This window comes from Misgurnus anguillicaudatus, chromosome 1 (assembly GCF_027580225.2).
Source record: "Misgurnus anguillicaudatus chromosome 1, ASM2758022v2, whole genome shotgun sequence".
NCBI classification, from domain to species: domain Eukaryota; kingdom Metazoa; phylum Chordata; class Actinopteri; order Cypriniformes; family Cobitidae; genus Misgurnus; species Misgurnus anguillicaudatus.
Genome location: NC_073337.2, coordinates 21,979,548 through 22,003,057, shown reverse-complemented (window position 1 = coordinate 22,003,057; position 23,510 = coordinate 21,979,548). Strand labels below are relative to the sequence as shown.

The window sequence follows — 23,510 nt, the reverse complement described above, 5'->3', positions numbered from 1 at the left end:
TGTACTAATACAAACTTACACACCAAAGGAAATGTAAAATGTTATTCGACAATAGGAATAATGTTGTACCAGTCAAATTTAAAGCTGACATAACACAAGACGTTTTTGCCAATCTAATGTTAATCTTGCTTATATATAGAGTAGTATTTCATCATTCATATGTCCAAAGAGTCTTTCGTTTAGTCAGATTTATAAAAGAAAAAACAGCTTTTCCGATTTTTGGCGTAAAAGGTCGAACACTTGAAGGCGCGCGGTAGGCGGAGCTGAAGAGTTACGATTACGCGCAGCTTCGGATACTACTTTTGGATTTACAGCCGACATAGATGGAAATCAAACTTTAATAAAACTTTTTTTTAAATAACCAGCCTTACATTATACATATGATCCAGAATCGGATACTTAGTAATGGACGAACATGAACAATAGCAGCAACGATTACAGCAGGACGTCTCTATCAGGTAATTAATCCTTGCTTGTTTATCCGCTATTTTAATTAAAAAAGCAACATAATCCATTTTTTACTGCATTTGCCCATTTTAAAAGGTGTAAATGTTGTAAATGCAGTAGAAAGTGTTGTTGTTGGTGTTGTTTACATTACATGCACGTATGCGCGATTGCAAAAAAAAAAACGTGAGATTTTGAATTACTTACGCCTGTGGTTGTGACTCCTAAACGGGGTCTTTTAAAGTTTTGTCCGCTCCAATAGTTGTAAAAAAGTGGAAATCTGGCGTCAAACTGAGCCTTGCTGTATTTCTCCGAAATACAGCCAGGGAACAAACAAACTCATTCGCAATTACGTTGCTGTCCGGTTAAGACGAACTGCATCCACTGTTGTCTTAAGACAGGGAAATCTAAATAAGCTTTTCTTCTCCTTACATCCAAAAACACACTTCTTTTGTCGAACTATTTTGCTAAAGCAAAGTTGTCGCGTGCTGTGCAGTGATAGCGGTGACTTCTACTCGACGGAGTTATGCTAATGCGCGTTCTCGCTCTCACTTGACGTGCAGGGCAGGCGTGCTTTTCTGGAGGTAAAGGCCCATAAAAGGAATATGGGGTCAATCAGTCGTAACGGATACCCCCATTTAAAAAAACTTTCCGAAACTTGTAGGAAAAAGGACGCGTGAGTTTGCCACATAAATACTCTTTTACAAGCTCAACTGCTTTTTTGACACTTTGCTTATGTTTAGCATGAGGACTACAACTCTTAAACTGTGTTAATAATTCAGAATGCATGAAATAGCATTAAACCTCCCCTTTAAGGGGTAAAACAGTCAACTGCACCTTTTAAAAGTACACAATAGATCCTTAAGGTACAATAATGTACCCAAAAAGGTACAACATTGTATTATGTTTTGTATACCTGTAAGTGTACAAAACAGAACATTAGGCTACCACCACCCTAGCAACAGAAAAGGTAGTTTTGTACATGAGTTTATTTTTACCACCCCCTTTAAACAAACCTTGACTCTAACTACAGTACCGGCACCAATAATTGCAATGCCTGCTTTAGCGAATATCACTAAAAAAGGATTGTGAGCGTGTGTTTATTTTGCATACTGCATAAGAGCATTAAACTATCTGCAGCTAATCCAGTGGTGTGTACTGCATATTTTACCTGGAGTAAACTCAAAGCCTTCGCTTTGCCGCTCTGAATGAGCAATAGCTGCTTTTTGTCCCAGTGTATTAATAGTTGGTGTCAGTGAGTGTAAGAGGCCCGGGAGGCTGTGGAAATGTTGTGTGTTTGGGTTGAGGCCTGTGTCAGTCTCTGGCTGGGTCTCTGTGAGTCAGTCGGCCTGGTGTTGGGGGCACGGAGAGCTTCTGCGGGCCCTGAATGAGCTCTTTGTGTCCCATTTTATTTTGACAGGAAATGGCTGCCCTTTTTCGTCTCCTACAGGGAATATGTAACAGTGGTCACCTAATCAAACTTAACAGAGAGAGAAAGAGAAGGAGAGGGGGATGGAGAGAAAGAAAAAGCAAAACTGTTAACCTAGCAGCTATAGTTTAGCAAAACACAGACACACAATGGGTTGTTGATGTCCTTGTGCAGTCTTTTTTGAATTTCTTAGTTTCCTTCTCTTCCCTCCCTCCTTCTCGTCTTGTTCCTTTCATAAATCCAGCCATGATGACAGCCTGTTGTTTTAGCCACTTTTGTACCTATTTAGGTACATATCTGTAAATAAATGGTATATATAGGACCTTCTTAAAAAGGTACCGTGCCAGTGATAACTTTTGTACCATTCTTTTTGAGAGTGTATGTATGCTTAAAACAGGAAATGCTGAGGAGGATTTAAAATTTATTTTTTACTCATCCACGGTACATAATGCAGCATTTTTTTAGGAGATAAGTCCAGGCTCACTTCACAGCTTTAAATAAAAATACCTCTTGTACAAAGTACTAGGGTGATTCTCACAAAATCCAGATTAAGAAGGTGTCCAGCATCAGAATTTTTAAAAAGCCCTTGAAGCCATTTTTTTGCATATAGGATTAAGGTCTGAACTTACTATAAACAATATTTTAAGAGGATTTAGAAAATAATTCCTATAGAATTATTTAAATTTTTTATATTATCAAAAATCATCATTACCGCAACATGATATTACAAATACGGTATATGCATTTACAAACTCATGTTTCGGTAATGAGAACTAAAAAGTTGTCTAGGTGGTCTGAACTTACTATAACCATTATTTTAGAGGATTTAAAAAATATTTCCTACAGAATTATTTACATTTTTTAGATTATCATTATCAAAAATTTTCATTACCGCAACATGATTTTACATTAAATACGGTATCTGCATTTACAAACTCATGTTTCCGTAATGAGAACTAAAAAGTTGTCTAGGTAGTCTGAACTTACTATAACCATAATTTTTTAGAGGATTTAAAAAGTATTTCCTATAGAATTATTTAATTTTTTTTAGATTATCATTATAAAAAAATCATCATTATCGCAACATGATATTACATTAAATATATGCATTTACAAACTCATGATTCGGTAATGAGAAGTAAAAAGTTGTCTATAGTCTGAACTTACTATACCCATTATTTTTAGAGGATTTAAAAAGTATTTCCTATAGAATTATTTAATTTTTTTTAGATTATCATTATCAAAAAATATCATTACCGCAACAAATTACATTAAATATATGCATTTACAAACTTATGTTTCGGTAATGAGAAATAAAAAGTTGTCTAGGTACTATGACAAACAAAATTTCAACATTTATCTGGAGAGAAAAAATAAGAACTGCTTACCTGGGGCCGTATTCACAAAGAATTTTATCTTACCACTAAGAGTACTCCTAAATCGCACTAAAGATTTTAGCTAGGAGTTTTCTCTTAAAAGTTATTCATAACGCCTTTCAGACCTACTTTTAGTAAGGAAAAATTATTACTCCTAAACTAAGAGTGAGTTTTCGTTGCTACGGATGACGTCAATTCTCATGCACGAGCTGACTCGCAATGACCACGGTGATTGGTTGTTAGATGACAGGCTGTCATGCGGAACATAACACAGACGCACCAAATCAATTCCAACATCGAAATATGTCTGTGTCCTACACAAAATAATAATAGTAATGCCATCGAAATGCATATATAAAAGAAAAGTCGTGAATGAAATTAAATTATATCAAGGTAGCCTAATACCCAAATGAAAACCGACAATTGCCTAATAATAAAAAACGACATTGCATTAACACTTGCTTGATTAATTTACATCCTATTAGCCTAAATAGACTACTTAAAGCAAGGAAATGTGTTGCCCATATTGAAGAAGCCCGCATTTTTTTAAAAGTAGAAATTGTTTAAAATAGTTAACTGGCATTTTTATTTCAAACGACCCGACCGGCCTATCATAAAAAAAAACATTTTTGGATGACTCGTAATCGCAGGCACCCGCTCATTTCGGATCAACCCGCGCATCACTGATGGGAGAGGATTTGTTTGCAGATCAATTCATTCCCGCTTGTGTCGCGGACCCCGGACGACTGTGAGAGGCGGTGGTATGCATTACAATCGCAGTCAAGGGCTGCAGCCTTTAAACGGGCAAGCATGGCAACAGGTTGGCGTACAATATTAAATATATAATATCATTATTGTTTCATGTAATTCTAAAAACTTCCTGTTTGTCATGAATGTAATGAATTATGAAACAAATGTCATAAAAATATGCTTACATTAAAGTGTGCTTTTAAGTCTAGGCAATGCTTTTGAGTTGGTGAAACTGTCCATGTATGTGTTAATCAGCACCTAAGCCATTTTACGATCCTTTGTGAATAGGTCTTAGTGAGTTAGGAGTCCTCTTGACTTCTTTTAAGCTGTCCCAGACTTAGGTGCTACTTTTAGGGCTAAAATGCTTCGTGAATTACTTTTAGTGAAAAAAATTAGGAGTCCTAAAGTTAGGAGTGACACGCCCATTATTTTTAGGAGTTGCTCCTAAATTCGCCAGTTAAGAGCTACTTTTAGCCTTAAAATTCTTTGTGAATACGGCCCCTGGTAGCCATCTTGAGTGTCACAGTCAATTATGTCCCTTCCAACAATTTTTAAAAAAATGTTAGTTCCTTGAGGGCTTAAACAGTGATTGAAAATTGTTGCGGAGGATGAGAAAATTGGTCTTGAACACATGTATATTCCTTATTATTGTCTCTACATTTACCAATGATCACCAAATACCACATGTTTCTTTACTGTAAATGTTTATAGTATAACATGCACTGACGCTTTTTATATTTTAGATTTTTTAATTATAAATATTTCCATGTCAACGAACCTAAATCCAGTCATGAACACATTGCGGTAATGAAAATTTTCCCCATAAATGTGGAAAAAACAACAAAATTGGTTTGTATGATGTCATCTGAAATCATGTGCAAAATAGTACATGAAGTGATGTTTGTAACTGTATGCTGCTTATTTTGATACTCTTACTTTGCATTTACAAAATGTTTCATGACACCTCATAAGTCTAACTTTGCAAGAATCACCCACTAGCTTTTATTAAAGAGAGAGAGAGAGAGAGAGTTCAGTAAGGAGAACGACTAAACTAAAGACAAGAGACAATAGAATGACAAGCAATGATGAACAAGGAAAATGCTTGGGGGGAAGCAAGACGCTTCAAAAGTCACACCGAGAAACCCCCTGATGCCCTTCAATGAGCAAATCCACAGGCATCACACGCAGTCCACACCGGATTACACGAGAAAGACAAAAGCAACGGATTCATGTGGGAAACAAACCCTGAGTACATCATACAGAGGTCTTGTGATTGAAATAAAAAAGCACCTCTTTTACCCCCCATCCTACATGTGGCACTGACCTCTTCTCCTCTGTGTTCACTGTGTGTTTTATAACCTCACAACTCTCATCTCTATCCCAGACGAATGAGACCAAGCGACTTTTTCCTCTGATGGACTGTAGGCTGTCTGAAACAAAGTTATGAGGGTCAATCCTCAAACATTTTATTTGTCTCTTTCACTACAATCAAGGAAACTTTCTTTAAACACAAAGCCACATATACCAATTCTTTAGCCATAAAAAATATTGCAGCGTCGGGGTACAGAGGGCAATTGCTCAAGCCCACAAGAGGAAAAGAGTCAGAGAGAGATGCAGAGGGAAACGTACACAAGAGTTATGTGGTGATTTAATGAAGAATGAAGAGGAGAAGGGAGGCACGCAATGAAAGTAGAAAATGTTCTGAGAAAAGATGAAAAAAGAAAAGAGAGAGAAGGAGTGTTGGATGAGCAAATTGAAGAGGAGAGATGAAAATAGGTGGGATGGAGGGAGGAAGGAAACACAAAGTCCCATGGCTGCCTCGGGGCATTGTGCAAAATTGATGGAGGGGATGAGAGACCTCACACGCACATACACACACCAAGCACGTGGGACTCCAAATCTTAGACTTCTATCTATGCCCCTCTCTCTCTCTTTCTGTAACTCTTGCTCCTTTATATGCAACAATATACCGAAAACAGCAACTTTTCTACAAAGTTTCTGTAGCTCAACTGGTACTGCATTGCGTTAAGAGCGAAGGTCAAGGGTTTAATTCCCAGGAAACACATACTGATAAAATGTATATCTTGAATGTGCTGTAATTTGCTTTAGATAAAAGATCTGCGACATGAATATATGAGCAATTCTAGCGTTATAGATGTGACGCTTTAAGTAAAAAAAACATTTCTCACCACAGGTGGGCAAGTTGGAAAGTTTTATTTAACAGAATAATATATTTAAAATAACCAAATAATCAGTAGTCAGTATATGGACGTCAGTAGTGAAGAATGCATGGAAGAGTATAAGCTAAAGGTCTGCATTAATGTTAAAACAAATAATAACAGAAAAACAAAAGATGTTCAGGCACGCCCCGCCAATCCACAGCGCTGGAGCTCTAATAGGCCCAATGATAAGCCGCAGGTGGAAAGACCACACCCCCACTAACTACATACCTAAACAAGCCTAAACCAAACAAACACATGCCCAGCACTAGCTGGGACCTAACAAGTACCAATATATTAAACCATCTGCAATGTAAAAAGAAATGCAGCATGAAATTAAAACTACTTGGTTTTGCAAGTCAATTCAACCTACTATTTTAAGTTTTGACCTGTGATAAGTTGACATAACTTATAAAAACAAGTTGAAAGGGTTTAACTTAATTTGTTAAGTTAAAATAACGAAAATATATGTTGCAGATGTGGCAAAAAAGCTACATTTTTACAGTGTGTTTATACTTTCCTAAACCCCTGATGATAGAGTCTAAAAATCAGAAAAATATCAGACTATACATTGTCAGAAAAAAAGGTACAAAATTGTACCTTTTCTGTCACCAGGGTGGTACCCTAAAGGTTCATTTTTTTGTACTTTTATGGTTATACAACCCATTGAAATGTTGTACCTTTTTGGGTACAATATTAAATCCTGTCATTTCACTTTATTTATTATGACTCAACTTGTATACTTAAATGTTCTGATTTCTTTGTATGAATTCAATATGTGGCTTGATGGCTACATCTGGTGGAAATTTTGTGTCAATAGGTAAAAACAACTATACAGTAGCAAAAAGTACATTTAGCAAAAGTAAATGAGGAAAGATTAAATTTTTCCAAGCCAAAATCTGTTTAGTTCATGTAAATATGAACCCTATTGGAAAAACACCCAAATATGCCATGTGGCAGAGAAAAATATTGTTACACATGTCAGAGACGCCTCACGGCAGGGTTCCTCACTCAATGAGCCCAAATTCTAGTCTTGTAAACTAACTTTCATTTATTCTCCCTTTACACTATTCTCCTTAAATATATCATAACACATTCTGCTACAAAGACCGAACAAAACCCCAAATTAGATGATAAAACTGGTAGACCTGCAAGGTGAAGCTGGTTACCCAAGTATTGATGTGATTGGTCATCCACATAGGCCAATTCAGAATTGTCCCACCCCTCACCATAACCACAAGCTTAAACTCCTTTCCAGGGGTAAACAGGCATGCCAACCATGTCCTTCAACAAAGTGAAGCTAAAACATCCAACGTCATTTTAAAGTGAATCCAACAATTGAACAAGAAGTTTCACAGTGACTGCAGTATTTTCTAACTGTAATCGTATATTTCAGATGCTTTTTTACAATCCATTGAAAAGGGTTCACACATGCACACAATATCTCTTTTTAAGCTTAAACAGCAACACTTATAAAGTCGAAAATGTCAAAAAGCATACTCTCTTTAAAAAAAATTAAATAACTTAATCCTATACGTTTGTAAACAACGCCAATGAAGATCTAAATGGTTACATAACCATAAACACTGAAAGCTAGTTTGTTATCATGTAAAAAGCACAGAAAATCTAAGAGAAATCGCATTTAACAAACCTATTGACTGTAGTGCTCGGTGACTGGCTAGGCAATAAATCAGCGTAATGTGAAACTCAGGTTCTTATTCTCTCATTTCCCTTTAAAAACAAATGGTGCCGAATGGTTCACTGCCTTACTTGGCCACTGCCATTGCAACAATAGACGTTTGTATGACTGCACTCTTTCAAACTGCACCATCAACAGTACTTAGCATGTGTGCATGTTCAGTATTATAGACCTGCTCAGGTCAAGGTTTTTATCAATATAAAAAGACTACAAAGACAAGCTGTGAATAAAAAAAAAAAAAAAAAAAAAAAAATTAACGGAAGCTCCCACCCAAGCTATGTAGCTCACGTCATCAGCGAAAGATCTTAACAAGAGGGCGAAATACATTTTCAGATTTTAATAGAAGTTTATGAGGGCACATTAATGTTAAAAAATTATGACTTATGGGTATTTAACACGGTACGCGTGTTAAGTGTCTAGTTCATTTTCAATAGGAGACATGCGAAAGTGGCAAAACGGGAACGGTTACAGAGGTGAAGCGGAGTCGGCCCGCAGGCCTTGTTCGTGTACCCAAAATCCCGCCTCTCTGCGGACACGCTCTTCATGGCAGGTAACGTTGAAGATAAACATATTTGCACTAAATGCTGCACAAAACGTTTCCACTACACGAGAAAAGCTGTAGGCGCGGGGTGATTTCGCCGCTTGCCGCATACCGTGTAAAACGCCATTACACGGATACATTTTTGTAATAAACACTGCAATATTACATAAAAAATACAAGTGAACCAATCATGATCAGTTTAAATAAAAGCAAATAAAAATTAAATTTATTTATGCGCCGCATAACAAAACCTAAATATAAAACTATATAGCTGACTAGCATGCAGTATGATCATAAGTCCCCTGCATAACAAGAGAATGGGATTGCGATTCTGTGCTGGCACGTCTTTGCTTGCGCTGGTTGAAATGCCCCATGGCTCCTTGACTGACACAGAGATGGTTTGCTGGATGGCTGAGCTGGCACAGACACGGCCGATCTGAGTCAAACAAATGCACATAAAGAGACAGACCAACACACACGACCGTGCTTACACACCCACCTGCAGCAAGCCTGACCGCGCCAAAGCCCCGAAGAGGCTTACTCACCGCTGAGAATTCTCTTTCTCTCCCCCATCAAATGCTCGGAGACACCCCCCTCCCCGGTCCTGAACCGTATCGGGCCCCCCACGCTCAGACAAGGCCCCTGTTGACGGAGGTGATTGAGAAGAAGTCAAGACCGCTGCACTCTCAGGAAAATGCCAGAGACGCAGAGCCGAAAGAAGTCATCTGTTAGCAATCGAGCACAAGGCACAATATTAAAGAGTCATTTGGGTCACAGACCAAGGTCTTTGCACCCCACGAGATGCCCTACAACTGCTTCAAGACAGTACTTTTCCTGGAGCAAATGTGTGTTGAGAGATCACCAAGGCACTATATATTTGAGAGAAATGGACATGATGTAAATGTAATTATAGGAGCGGTGGGTGGCTGAAGAGAAGTTTACAAAAACGAATCATTTGCAACTCGAGGAATATTCAAGGTAATATTGTGGAAAATAGGAAAATGCGAAATGTGACAGAAAACATAAGTCCCTGACAAAGCTTTATGGAAAATGACTAAAGCGTGATTCGCTCCCAACATTACTGCAAGGCCGTTTTAAGCTTTAAAAAGTGCAAAAAGGCTAAAACTTTGCAAAGGCAGATAATGCGAGAGAAGAGCGGATAAACACGGATCTAATGTCACAACAACGCAGCACAAAAGCCCGTCAAGAGCCCAAAGCCGCTCTTCATCAAACCCTGTTATTTAAACATTAAATGCAACAGCGGAGCGGAGAGGCGGGAGATGATGATGATTTGCGATTTAATGATTTCATCACTGTATTAGGGGATTAAGACATCCATGGAAATAGATTAGTTATACATCCATTTTCACTCTGACTGGCAGAGACCCAAAAAGCTCAGAGATGGAAATATGAAGAACGAGTCGTGCTGTGACAGATGGAACGGGAGTGACCTGATGAGCGACACTAAGTGCGCTACCGCCTCCTGCTGGTGATGAGAGGAACACATCAAAGTCGGAGTTAAAGTGGCTAAGAACGTAAGTTTATTTGTCATATTGTTCCTGATTTATTCTTTCTTCCATGTACCCAAGTAATTTATTAAAATAGTGAAACTGATTTCCTTCATGGTTCTGGATCTCAAGCTCCAATAAACACCATAAAAGTACCATAAAAATGCTGGACAGTAAGATTATGATCAAATAGGCACCCTGGACCACATTTTTTGTAAATTGAAATATATAAATAATCTGTTGAAAAAGTTGAAAAATACCGTAAGCTTTCCATTGATGTATGGTTTTATACTATTTGGAAACTATTTAAAAATCTGAAATGCAATAAAAATTTGAAATATTGAGAAAATCGTATTTAAAGTTATCCAAATGAAGTCCTTAGCACTGCATCCATTCACAAAAATAAAAGTTTTGATTTATTTACAGTAGTATATTTACAAAGTATCTTCATGTAATATAATCTTCACATAATATCCTAAGAATTTTTGACATAAAAATTAATAATTTTGACCCATACAACGTATTGTTGGCTATTGGTACAAATATACCTGTGCTATACGTGCAACTGATTTTGTGGTCCAGAGTCATATAAGGGTTTGGAGATGCATGCACTCTAAAAGTGGCTGAGTTATTTTTGACCCATTTGGTAAATATTGGACAAAACTCAGATTGGGTTAAAAATTACCAAATTTGGGTTGTTGCTATGCAACCATAATAACCCATGAGTTGGTTAAATCAACCCAGCATTAGGTCATTTTAACCCAGTGGTGTGTTTCGTAGTGTTGTAGTCAAGACCACCTAAATCGAGACCAAGTCATGACCAAGACAGGCCGAGACCGAGACAAGACCAAGACTTTAAAGGGTCGAGACCAAGTCAAGACCAAGACAAGTGCAAGTCACTGCATTAAAACACTTATGATAAAATGTGAAATATGCATATGATTAGGCACTTCTTGTCTGTGTGTGTGTGTGTGTGTGTGTGTGTGTGTGCGTGCGTGCGTGCGTGCGTGCGTGCGTGCGTGCGTGCTTGTGTGTATGCCAATTTGATAAAATAATCAAAGGCATTGCAGATATATGTGGGAATTTATCTTTGTCTATAAGCAAATAAAAGTGAACAAACACTAAAGAGCTGAAATCAACTTAACCATTTATTCTGAACTGTCTTTCCGTGGCTTGCCATCCACTTAACACAATGCAGGCTTTTTAGTAATAAAATTAGAAAAATTGTCAATGGGAGAAACTTAAACAATGCCATCATCATATGCCAAACCTGAATAAACTGCATAAAATTAATGATAAAAAATTAATTTGTGATGTGCCATCAGTTGTGGTCTTGAAATAGACGAGACGGTCGATTCCAAGACGAGACCAAGACCTTTAAAAAGTGGTCTTGAGACCGGTCTCAAGAACTACAACACTAGTGTTCCGTCCAATATTTACCCATTATGGGTCAAAATTAACCAATTATTAGAGTGAATGTGAGTAAAAAAAGCATATATGAAATGTGAACTGTGTGTATAAATTTATAAGAGCCATTCCCAATACTACACATGTCCTGGTTAGTGAAATCCATAGTCAAAACTAATTTTTGTGATTTACTGTTTTCTACGTAAAATCATTTTACATTATCTAAAGCACATTCTATGAAAATATAAACTTGATATCTTTAATGATGAAGTGATGCCATGTCAAACATTGAAATTAAAGCGAAATCAATGACTGAAATCATACTTTGATGCTCCTAATCTTAAAATTAGATCAAACACTTTATATCCTGGATTTCACATAGGGTCACATATACAAAGTATACTTTATACAGTATAGTCTATACTTTAAAAATAGGTTACACTGCAAAAAAATTCTGGCAGCTGTTTGCCATTAACTTACTGTAGATTTAAATGTATTTCCTGGCAACAGTTTGTTCAAAGTTAAATGAACATTAAACATTAACAAATCTTTATCTTTAAAGAATAAAACTAAAAAACACCCATGCTTTGCATGAGGCTGTTATTTTATAGTTTCTGTTAAGACAAAGACTTGTTTTTTTGAAAATATGCTAATTTTCCTGCTTCCCTAGAGTAAAAAATATTTTTACCTTTTTGGAATCCATTCAGCCAAACTCCGGGTCTGGCAGTACCACTTTTAGCATAGCTTAGCATAATCCATTGAATCTGATTGGACCATTAGCATCGCGATGAAAATAAATAAGTAAAGAGTTTCGATATTTTTCCCATTTACAACTTACGACTCTTCTGTAGTTACATTGCGTGCTAAGACTGACGGCAAATTAAAAGTTGGGATTTTCTAGGACAATATGCCTGGGAACTATACTATCATTCTGGTGAAATAATCAAGGACTTTACTGCCATAGCATGGCTGCAGCAGGGGTAGTGATATTACGCAGCGCCTAAAATAGTCCCCTGCTACTGAAAGTAACCAAGAGGACTATTTTCGGGCAGCTCTTGGTTATTTTTAGCGCAATGCTAATGGTCTAATCAGATTCAATGGATTGTGCTAAGCTATGCTAAAAGTGGTACCGCCAGACCCGGAGCTGGAAAATGAGCATATTTTATCAAAAAAGTGGAGTGTCCCTTAAACGTTTAATGGTCATTTCACTTTTTACAAACTATTGCCAAAAAATAATATACACTTAAATCTACAGTAAGTTACTGACAAACAGCTGCAAAACTAGCAAAATATTTACAGTGGTAACCTACTAATCTCAGGACACAGATGAACACTTTTGTATACAGCCATATGTATACCCTTAACAGAATAATTTTATCTGGCATTACCACTTTTAGCATAGCTTAGCATACTCCATTGAATCTGATTAGACCATTAGCATCGCGCAAAAAAAATAACCAAAGAGTTTCTATATTTTTTTCCATTTAAAACTTGACTCTTCTGTCATTACATCGTGTACTAAGACCGACAGAAATTTTAAAGTAGCGATTTTCTAGGCCGATATGGCTAGGAACTATACTCTCATTCTGGCGTAATAATCAAGGACTTAGCTGCTGTAACATAGTGATATTACGCAGCACCTGAAAATAGTCCCCTGCTATTGAAAGTAACCAAGTGGACTATTTTCGGGCAGCTCTTGGTTATTTTCTAGCGCGATGCTAACGGTCTAATCAGATTCAATGGATTGTGCTAAGCTATGCTAAAAGTGGTACTGCCGGAGCTGGAAAATGAGCATATTTTATTAAAAAAAGTGGAGTGTCCCTTTAACGTTTAATGTTCCTTTCACGTTGAACAAACTATTGCCAAAAAATAACATACATTTAAATCTACAGTAAGTTACTGACAAACAGCTGCATAACTGCATAACAGCAAATTATTTATAGTGGTGACCTACTAATCTCAGAGCACAGATGAACACTTTTGTATACAGCAATATGTATACCCTTAACAGAATAATTTTGTCCAAATTTCAAGTGCTGCTGTAGCCAAAGGCACGGTCATATACTGATAAAACAGTCATATACTGATAAAATGAGTAGCTTTGTATAAAAGCATTCGCAAAACGCACAAATGTAATAAATGAAGAATCAAACTAAGAACAATAAAATCTTAAGTAACTATTGTTAGATCTGCTGACTCTCTATTTTCTTAAAGTCATTACGCCTTTGTCTAGCAAGGTTTAATTACAAGAGCACGACCCTCCTTCTGTTGCCCCCGATAACATCAGCAACATGGTGAGCACGGTCACCAAACGCGCCGGGCTTTGTATAGTCAATTAGTCAAAAGAACAAAAAAGTCATAGAAGTATGAAGATTAGACAAACCCTACAAGTAAACGGCAACTTAGTAGAACAAATAAAGAGATGCAAAACTAAACAACGCAAAAGTGGCTGCAAGTTCATTAATTAGAATTTCAAATCGGACAAACTTGAGATGACAGCAGTACGCTTGTCAAATCAGATCATGGCCCGGAAGAGCGAAGAACCTCCTGGTGCTCGGAGCCAAAAGCAGGAACAGCTCATCACAAACAGCTTCCTGCGGACTGCGAATGTGTGTGTGTGTTTATTCCAGTGTGTAAGTGCCTCTGATTACCGCGGTCCGCCTTTTTCCCGCCTGTCTTCTCCGAGATGTCACTCTCAGTCTCTATGAGAAGTGACAATTAAAACATTCTCTTAAGGGGCTGGAGACATGAGGGCGAGGCGGGGTGGGGTAAGAGGGTACAGAAACTGTCTGATCTGGCCCCTAAGCATGAATCAGGGGATACAATGATGATGGCTCGTCCTCAAGCTCAGCACCAGTGGGTAAGACAGACTAACGCATCCTGTTAGGGCACCAAAGGCCAGGGAAAGAAGAGAGATGGGTGAAAATATGTCTTTGAAGAGAAGCGGAGAAAATTTAGGGCTGTGTGAGAACTTCAAACCCCACCACGGGGTATATAGAAAGAAAGTGAGAATGCGAGAAAAAATATTTAAGGGTTAGAGAAGTGGTGGTCCGTGACCACTTCGAAGAACTATTGGACCCTGGGGTCCTTTGAAACAAATGTGTGACATTTGCATAATGATACAAGAGCATCAAAGTTTGGATTTCACATTGATTTGAGATATCAAGGTTATATTGTATTTTCACTGAATGTTCTTTACATTTAAATAAGATGATTTACGTCAAATAATCATAAAAACTACGTTAAGGTAAAAGAAAGTATGACCCGGACAACTTTGAAGACAGGTTTACAACACTGCACCACGTAAAAACTAGATCCTAAAGCGAAACCTGTTGGCAACCACTGTGCTAAAGCTTGCAAGAGGTTATGGATTTAAGGGACACCACACAAGGGTACACAAGAACGACAAAGAGAGAGAAAGAGAGAGGTTCATTGGGCAGGATACCAGGTCAGTAAGCAGACAGCTGCAGCACTGAGGGAGACGGAGCCAAACTAGCCTGGCTTCAGTAAGGGCAAAAAGATCCAAGACCCCCACCCTACAGAGACCAAAGTTTAGGAGCACAGCCAATGAGAGAAGGCCATGAGAAATCCATCACGCATTTACCCAAACTCTTTAAAGTAGAACAGAGGTCACTGGTTTGACAGGATGAGAACAAAAGGAAGCCAGGTTAGGGTTCGTGAAAATTAAATAAATAAGTGACCCTGCCTCTGATGCAGTGTTTTCTACATAAAATCATCCTATAGTACATTCAGATATAACCTTAATATATTTAAAGTGACTTCACTTTTTTCAAAAAATATGCTCATTTTCAGCTCCCCTAGAGTTAAACATTTGATTTTTACAGTTTTGGAATCCATTCAGCTGATCTCCGGGTCTGGCGCTACCATTTTTTAGCATAGTTAGCATAATCCATTGAATCTGATTAGACCATTAGCACCAATGAGTTTCAATATTTTTCCCATTTAAAACTTGACACTTCTGAAGTTACATTGTGTATAAGACCGACAGAAAATTAAAAGTTGGGATTTTCTTGGCAGATATGGCTAGGACCTATACTCTCATTCTGGCGTAATAATCAAGGACTTTGCTGCCGTAACATGGCTGCAGCAGGCGTAGTGATATTACGCACTGACAGAAAATTTGAATCCTGAAATATTTTTTTTTATTCTTTAAGATAACTTCCACAGTCCTCAACCAAGTTTTATAATAATTTGTTTTAACCAACTGGTCTCAAGGTCATTTTAGGTGAATGTATGACGTTTGCACAAGTTCACATACCCTTCAAAAGTAACTTCAGACATTGTTTATCGCATTAATGTTGCCAGAAAGCTTTTGGATATTTGTGTCTTATTTCCGAACAACACATCTATTTGTTTCGCAATCGTAACCCTATAACAATCATGCAAAATGCTTAAAAGAGATGCTTGTGCTATCTTCAAAATAAATCCCACTTGATTTGATATTTTATTATATACTGGAAAAAAGACACTCATGCAGTTTTAAACCTCTTGGACGTCAAAATAATTTTGGGGACCAATGTACACAGACAACAAACGCTCTCGACATCCGTCACCCGGAAGGAGAGAGCGGAACGATGCGCCGGGGGTTTCTGGATGCGTTCCACGTTACATTGTTTAAGCTGAGATTTACAGGAACATTTAGATGGCGAGTGCCCGCTGGCTTGGCGCTGTCAAGCGTTTGCAGTTTTAATCTGATCTATTATGCTGATGAGTTTGACTGCGTTCCAGAACCTTCGGTGGCATCGCGCTCGCACGGCGAGCTGGCAGACGATTCCGTCACCTGTGCTGGTGAACGCACAGACACTTTGTCACTTAGTCACACCTGAGCCTAGTCCAAAAGCGGGTTGTTCACACCAATTCTGGTTCACGTTCTCTCCTCGAGCTTGCCAGTTGAGAACTTCTTTTGTCTCTGGAAATTTAGGCAAGGAGGGGTGTAATTCTCTTCCTTCCTGGGATCCTATACGTGTGTGTGTGTGTGTTTGGAAGAGAGGCATGAATGAATTAATGATGGCTAAAGTAAGTAGGGCATGTTATAATGATGAATGTGTGTAAAGCATCTTCATAGGACAGTGGAGTAGGAAGTGAATGTGAGATAGTGGCATTCAGCTTCAGCCCTGCAGCTTCTAAATTTTAAGAGACACTCTCTAACAAACCCTCATACATCATTACGATCCACAGTCCCAACACTCCTCTTCCCTGAACTCTTCGTGGTCCTGTTCCCCTTTAAAGCACAGACACACACTTAACACTTAGCACACTTCCTACAAAATACTTTAGGAAACCAAATGTTATGGGCAGAGTAGTGGAGAAGAAGAAATTTGGTGTAATGTGTTTTAGCGGCATCTAGTGTTGAGATTTCGAATTGCGTTTCACATGAATTTCTGTCTGACGCCCCGAGTTGAAAATTTTGAACTTTGGCGGATTTTCGCGCCGGGTTAACCAATCAGGAGCCTGCTTGCTGCTGTGGCGGCAGCCCTGCCCGGAGTCACTTATTCAACATGGAGGAATGCTTGATATTGTCCGTCAGCAGTCACCACAAGTTCTTATTTCTATAGAGACAGGAATAAAAAGGACCTGGCTTGGAAGAGTGTCAGTGAGGACATTGGGCAACCTGGTAAGTTGTAAATACACATTTCACTTTTGAGTCACGTGACGTTTATTGACCCATGGCATGCACGATCAACATTAGACATCTTGCAAACAGACAACCGCATAGCACTTGCCCCTCCCTCAAGAAGCGGATTTCGCTTTAGACGCGCGAATGCATTCAAAATGTTCAAGCGGCAAACTAGACACGGTAGACGCGATTTTGACGCCTCAAATGCGGCTGGTGTGCACCCACGGTAAGGATGTAACGCGTTCTATAGAGCAGTTTGTCCGTATAGGGCTACTGTAGAAACACGATTGTGACTTCCATGTAAGGGGACCCGCGGTGTATGGAGATAAAAACGTCTCAATCTAAGATTATAAAAATAACAGAGTTCATAATGTAAGGTCTTTATACACCACTGATAATATAGTTATGTATATTGTATTGCATTTCTGTCAAGACATCCTTCTAAAAGTTACACATTGCACCTTTACATGTTCTCTATGCAAAAATAAAGAAATTGAACCAGACATTAGGGGGCGCTATCACATTCGGGTTGTTTATAAGTTTAAATGTGATCCACAGTCATTTCGTGTGCCATTTATCTTCCGTGTACTTAGAGGACTTTCCTGAAAAATGGTGTTTAGCGGATTCTGCCAACAATCCTGTTTTTCTGAATGGCCTGAGGTCGAGATTAGGCAGATTTGAAGGGATAGTATTTGATAAACATATAATACATGCCAAGACCATTCTGTTAATTTCATTACCTTATGCTAGTGGAGTTTAGTGGCTTTGCATGCATCTGAGCTACTTACATGTTGTTTTACACTATTATATCAAATGAAAGAAAAACTATTTAAAAAATACTTATTATACTTGAAGGAATACTATTTCTGACAACAGATATAACAAGATTGAGCACTAGGGGGGACAATGCATCTCTCAATATGGCTGCTTTGGTGACTGAAGTCCTGCCTTCCAGTTAAAAGAACCAATCATCAATCAATAAAGACTGACAAATCCGCAGGGGCTCTGGACAGAGTCGTGTGAGGAGCTTGACAACCTGTGTGCATGCTCGGTAGTTAAATCGACCTTGAAAAGGTGTTTTAGCGCAATTTAAGCTTAAGAAACAAAGGAAATGGTACAGTTGATCTCAGATTAAATTTTTTGTCAGAAATATGTAATTTAATTGTGATTTAAGCATGCAATTTTGACGATATCTGTCTTTCCACAAGTAGATAGGACTTAAAGGGACACTCCACTTTTTTAAAAAATATGCTCATTTTCCAGCTTCTCTAGAGTTAAACTTTTGCTGTGTACCTTTTTGGAATCCATTCAGCTGATCTCCGGGTCTGGTGCTACCACTTTTAGCATAGCTTAGGATAATCCATTGAATCTGATTAGACCATTTGCATCGCCCTTAAAAATGACCAAATAGTGACATTGAGAGTTGCTAAGGGGACTATTTTCGGCTGCTGCGTAATATTATTGCGCCTCCTGCAGCCATGTTACGGCAGCAGAGGCCTTGATTATTACGCCAGAATGAGAGTATAGTTCCTAGCCATATCGCCTGGAAAATCGCATCTTTTAATTTTCTGTCGGTCTTAGTACACAATGTAACTACAGAAGAGTCAAGTTTTAAATAGAAAAAATATCAAAACTCTTTGGTAATTTTTGAGCGCAATGCTAATGGTCTAATCAGATTCAATGGATTATGCTAAGTTTTGCTAAAAGTGGTACCGCCAGATCCGGAGATCAGCTGAATGAATTCCAAAATGGTAAAAATCAAATGTTTAACTCTAGGGGAGCTGGAAAATGGGCATATTTTCAAAAACAGTGGAGTGTTCCTTTAAGTCTTGCATGCCTGAAATAACTGCCTGGATGCGTTGCAAACATGGCCGCCTATTAGCATGACTTACCTAAAAGGACTGATCTTACTAAACAACTACACCATACACCACCTCATGATACAGCGTTAATAAGGTAAAGGTCATAGGATTAATGCCCAAGGACCACAATGTCTGATAGATGCATAATGTAAATGTACAGTAAAGCTGAGAACAAGTCCACTAAAGAGATAACATGGTAGTAAGACTTACTATCCAATGGCAAATCTGCAAATTGAGCTACAGGAAAAATCTAAACAAAACATCCCCGTCTACGACAGCCATGGAGACAAATCCAATTATTTGTGTCTCATGTTGCAAATTTATTCTAATGGACGGAATAGGAAAATAAATAAGCACCAGCAGAAGGAAACAAAGGGAATGTGATTTTTAATTAACATGAAAGAGAGACTAAGAGACGTGTTAGTAAACCCATCTTTCATCCTTCTTTGCTCCTCATAACCGACACGATTGTTTGCGTCCAAATGTTGTCTTGCAGAAAGAAGTGTGTTTTCTGTTTCGCCTGAAAATTAAATGTCAACAGATTTAACGTCCGCCCCAATCTCCCTTTTTCTCGTTTCTTGGGCGTTTTGTCGATTTTATTGTTCATTAAGCGTTTTTCTTTTGCATTGCTTGCACTCAAGCGGCTTTATTCGTCACATCTTGGCTTTGAAGATCACAAAAACCCGGGACAATAATTAGGTTTCGTGTAATTACAAACTGAGCATAATGAGAGAGTTTCAAGGAAATGTCTGGCCCTATCTGCTCGACGCCTCTCTCTGGATAACCATTAATCCCACATTAGCCATGCGCTGTCACTTTAAAAAACTGCTTCCAGAAAGATGAAGATCAGATGACTCCGAGCAGGTCACACACGAACACTTGAGTTCAGAAAACTGCCTGCACTGCCCCATAAGCAACAGAGATATGAAGGAAACAATCACCCCGTACAACACAATGTGAGGAGATACGTAAATAGCACATTTTGTGCTAGTCTGATGCTTTACCATATCAAGCATACACTATATAAAGGATGGGTCAAACTACTCAGCATGTTGCATAAAATCACTACATGAATGCAAGGAAGGGATCTGCACTAAACCTCATACAACAGTAAAGTCATCCATTCAAGCTAAACATACTAAGAGATGCATTTCAAAGTGATGCTTTATAACAGAGAACTAGAAGCGTCTGACTTAACATGAACCCAAGAATATCTGGGCTTCTTCTAATTCACATAAAGCTTAACTCTTACTAAAAAAAACTTTGTTAATGTGTCAAAACACATTTTCCATTATACTATTATAAATAACCTAGTAACTAACCTGCTAAAGGGCTTTTATACACATCAGGTTGTGTCGATGAACGTGTGACAAATCTGGTGCCACACCTGGAGATCTGTGAGCTCTTCTAGCAGAAAAAAGGGTCTGGTTTCCTCACGTTGAATGTAGAGTGGTAAAGGACAATAAAGCTGGATAATGAATAAGAGTAGGAGGATGGGTGGTGGTTATGTAGATAAACAGACAGACAGACAGACAGACAGACAGAGACAAATAGACTGATGATTCAGACAGACGAAACAGACAGACGAAACAGACGCATATACAGATGGATAGACAGATAGATTGACAGGAGGAGGAGACAGACAAATGAGACAGAGAGACAGACAGACAAACAAACAGACAGAAAGATACTGTAGAAAGACGGACAAATGAGACAGACGGATGGATGAGACAGATACACAGACAGACAGACAGACAGACACTGTAGATAGACAGACGGATGAGACAGATGAATAGACAGACGGATGAGATAGACAGACGATATAGACAGATAAACAGACGGATGAGATGGATGGATACATAGACAGACAGATAGACAGACAGACAGACAGACACTGTAGATAGACAGATGCATGAGAGCGACAGAAGGATGAGAAAGACAGATGGATGAGAGAGACAGATAGACAAACAGATAAGACAGACAAATGAGACACACACACACACACACACACACACACACACACACACACACACACACACACACACACACACACACACTGTAGATAGACAGACTGATAGACAGGCAGACAGATACTGTAGATAGACAGACGGATGAGAGAGGCGGATGAGACAGACAGATGAGACAGATACACAGAGACAGACAGAGTAGATAAACAGACAGATGAGACAGATGAATAGACAGACGGATGAGAGAGACAGACGGATAGATAGATGATATAGACAGACGGATGAGACAGATACATAGACAGACAGAACGATAGACAGATAAATACCTTAGATAGACAGACAGATGAGAGAGACAGAGGGATGAGAGAGACAGAGGGATAGATAAACGATATAGACAGATAGACAGACAGATGAGATAGATAAATACATACAGACAGACAGACAGACAGACAGACAGACAAATAAATAAATAGACAGATAGATAGATACTGTAGATAGACAGACGGATGAGAGAGACAGACAGATGAGAGAGACAGATAGATAGACAAAACAGATATATAGACAGACAGATAGATAGAGAGACAGACAGATAGATACTGTAGATAGACAGACGGATGAATGAGACGGATGGGGTAGACAGACAATACAGACGGATAGATAGACAGACAGATAAGAAAGATACACAGACAGACAGATAAACAGACAGACAGACATATACTGTAGATAGACAGACTGATAGACAGGCAGACAGATACTGTAGATATACAGACGGATGAGAAAGGCGGCTGAGACTGACAGATGAGACAGATACACAGAGACAGACAGACAGACAGACAGACAGACAGACAGAGAGATACTGTAGATAGACAGAAAGATGAGACAAATGAATAGACAGATGGATGAGAGAGACATACGGATAGATAGACGATATAGACAGACGGATGAGATAGATACATAGACAGACAGATACCTTACATAGACAGACGGATGAGAGAGACAGAGGGATGTGAGAGACAGACGAATAGATAGACGATATAGACAGACAGACAGACAGACAGACAGACAGACAGACAAATAAATAGATAGATAGATAGATACTGTAGATAGACAGACGGATGAGAGACAGATAGATGAGAGAGACAGATAGACGATACAGATGGATAGACAGACGGATGAGATAGATAGAGAGACAGAGAGATAGATACTGTAGATAGACAGACGGATGGATGAAAGAGACGGATGGGATAGACAGACAATACAGACGGATAGATAGACAGACAGATAAGATAGATACACAGACAGACAGACAGACAGATAAACAGATAGATAAACAGACAGAGAACAAGAAGGTTGAGACAGACGGATAGATAGATGGATGAGAGAGACAGACAGGATAAGGCAGACGGATGAGACTGAGAGACGGATAGACAGATGGATGAGACAGATGGATGAGACAGACGGATAGATAGACAATACAGACAAATAGACAGACGGTTAGACAGACGGATGAGATAGATACATAGACAGACGGCTGGACGGCCGGACAGACAGATATTGTAAATTGATAGACAGACAGACAGATACTGTAGATAGACAGACGGATAGACAGATGGATGAGACAGACGGATAGATAGACGATACACGCAGACAGACATTTACTAATTTAGCCTGAATTTCACAGACAGGGTTACACGATTATGAAAGAGCACAACGATACATCACATTTACAAACAATCCAATAAATGCAGTAATTACTAATGTTATTGTCTGGATAACATTTGGGTGCATTATAAATGACAATGTCAAGCTTTTGTTTTACTTTTTGGAAAGACATGTGATTTGTAAGTACACAGATGAAACTCCAGATGGTAAAGACAGACCTAAACTGCATAATGCACTGAAGAGCAGGCTGGGTGTATGGACAGGTTCCCAAAAGGATGAATATGCGACTTCTGCCAGGTTTCTTCAAGCCTCCACTCGATGGAACTGACACAAATATATAAAAACACATAAATTATTGTGTGGATGACAGGAGACAGAAGTTTACCCATATAGATAGACAGACAGACCTGTGTACCCACCTGAAAAATTACTAATCAACATTTTAAGGAACAACTGCAGGAACATTGATACGGCATGACGTGACTGCCAGAGCATCCACTGAAACGTAAATGCTAATTTCTAGTCAAACTATGGCTTACTGTTCCTGTTATAACTCAATATCATTTAGAATTACCGTGTAGAAATAATCCTTACCACAAGCAAATACGTCTGAGGGATACGAATAGATAAAGCCTCCAGACAATCGAGGATTTTAGCTATTTAAAAACGCTGGCAGTAAATAACAATCAATCATCATTTGGAAAAGAACTAACTTACAGTACATTAAACAAAAAACTAAGACGACTCGTATTTTGCGCCATCTCGTGTTGTAACATGTTAATTGCAACACTGTTAATCTACACCAGCAGAGGGCAGTAACATTTTACAGTGGCCTTCGGAGGTCGCATAATGTGGGCTGCATACGTCATCAAGCCTGTTTTTTTTTAGGTAAACTGAGCATTACATTAGAAAGTCGTAAGCATATTACAAATATTTACGATTAACTAACAATAATAATCAACTTTATAATTGTTAATATTCTGAAATAACACAATCTTGATGACGTAT

The 23,510-nt window shown here is 38.5% G+C and overlaps 1 long non-coding RNA gene across 1 annotated transcript; it reads right to left on the bottom strand.

Annotated features, from left to right (window-relative positions):
* Positions 1-1,325: 1,325 nt before the first annotated feature.
* Positions 1,326-23,380, bottom strand: LOC129432222 (uncharacterized). The gene is made up of 4 exons (XR_012369759.1): positions 23,097-23,380; positions 22,721-23,000; positions 20,196-20,341; positions 1,326-1,924 (listed from the first exon to the last, which is right to left on the bottom strand). It is a non-coding gene; the product is annotated as an uncharacterized lncRNA (long non-coding RNA).
* Positions 23,381-23,510: the final 130 nt, after the last annotated feature.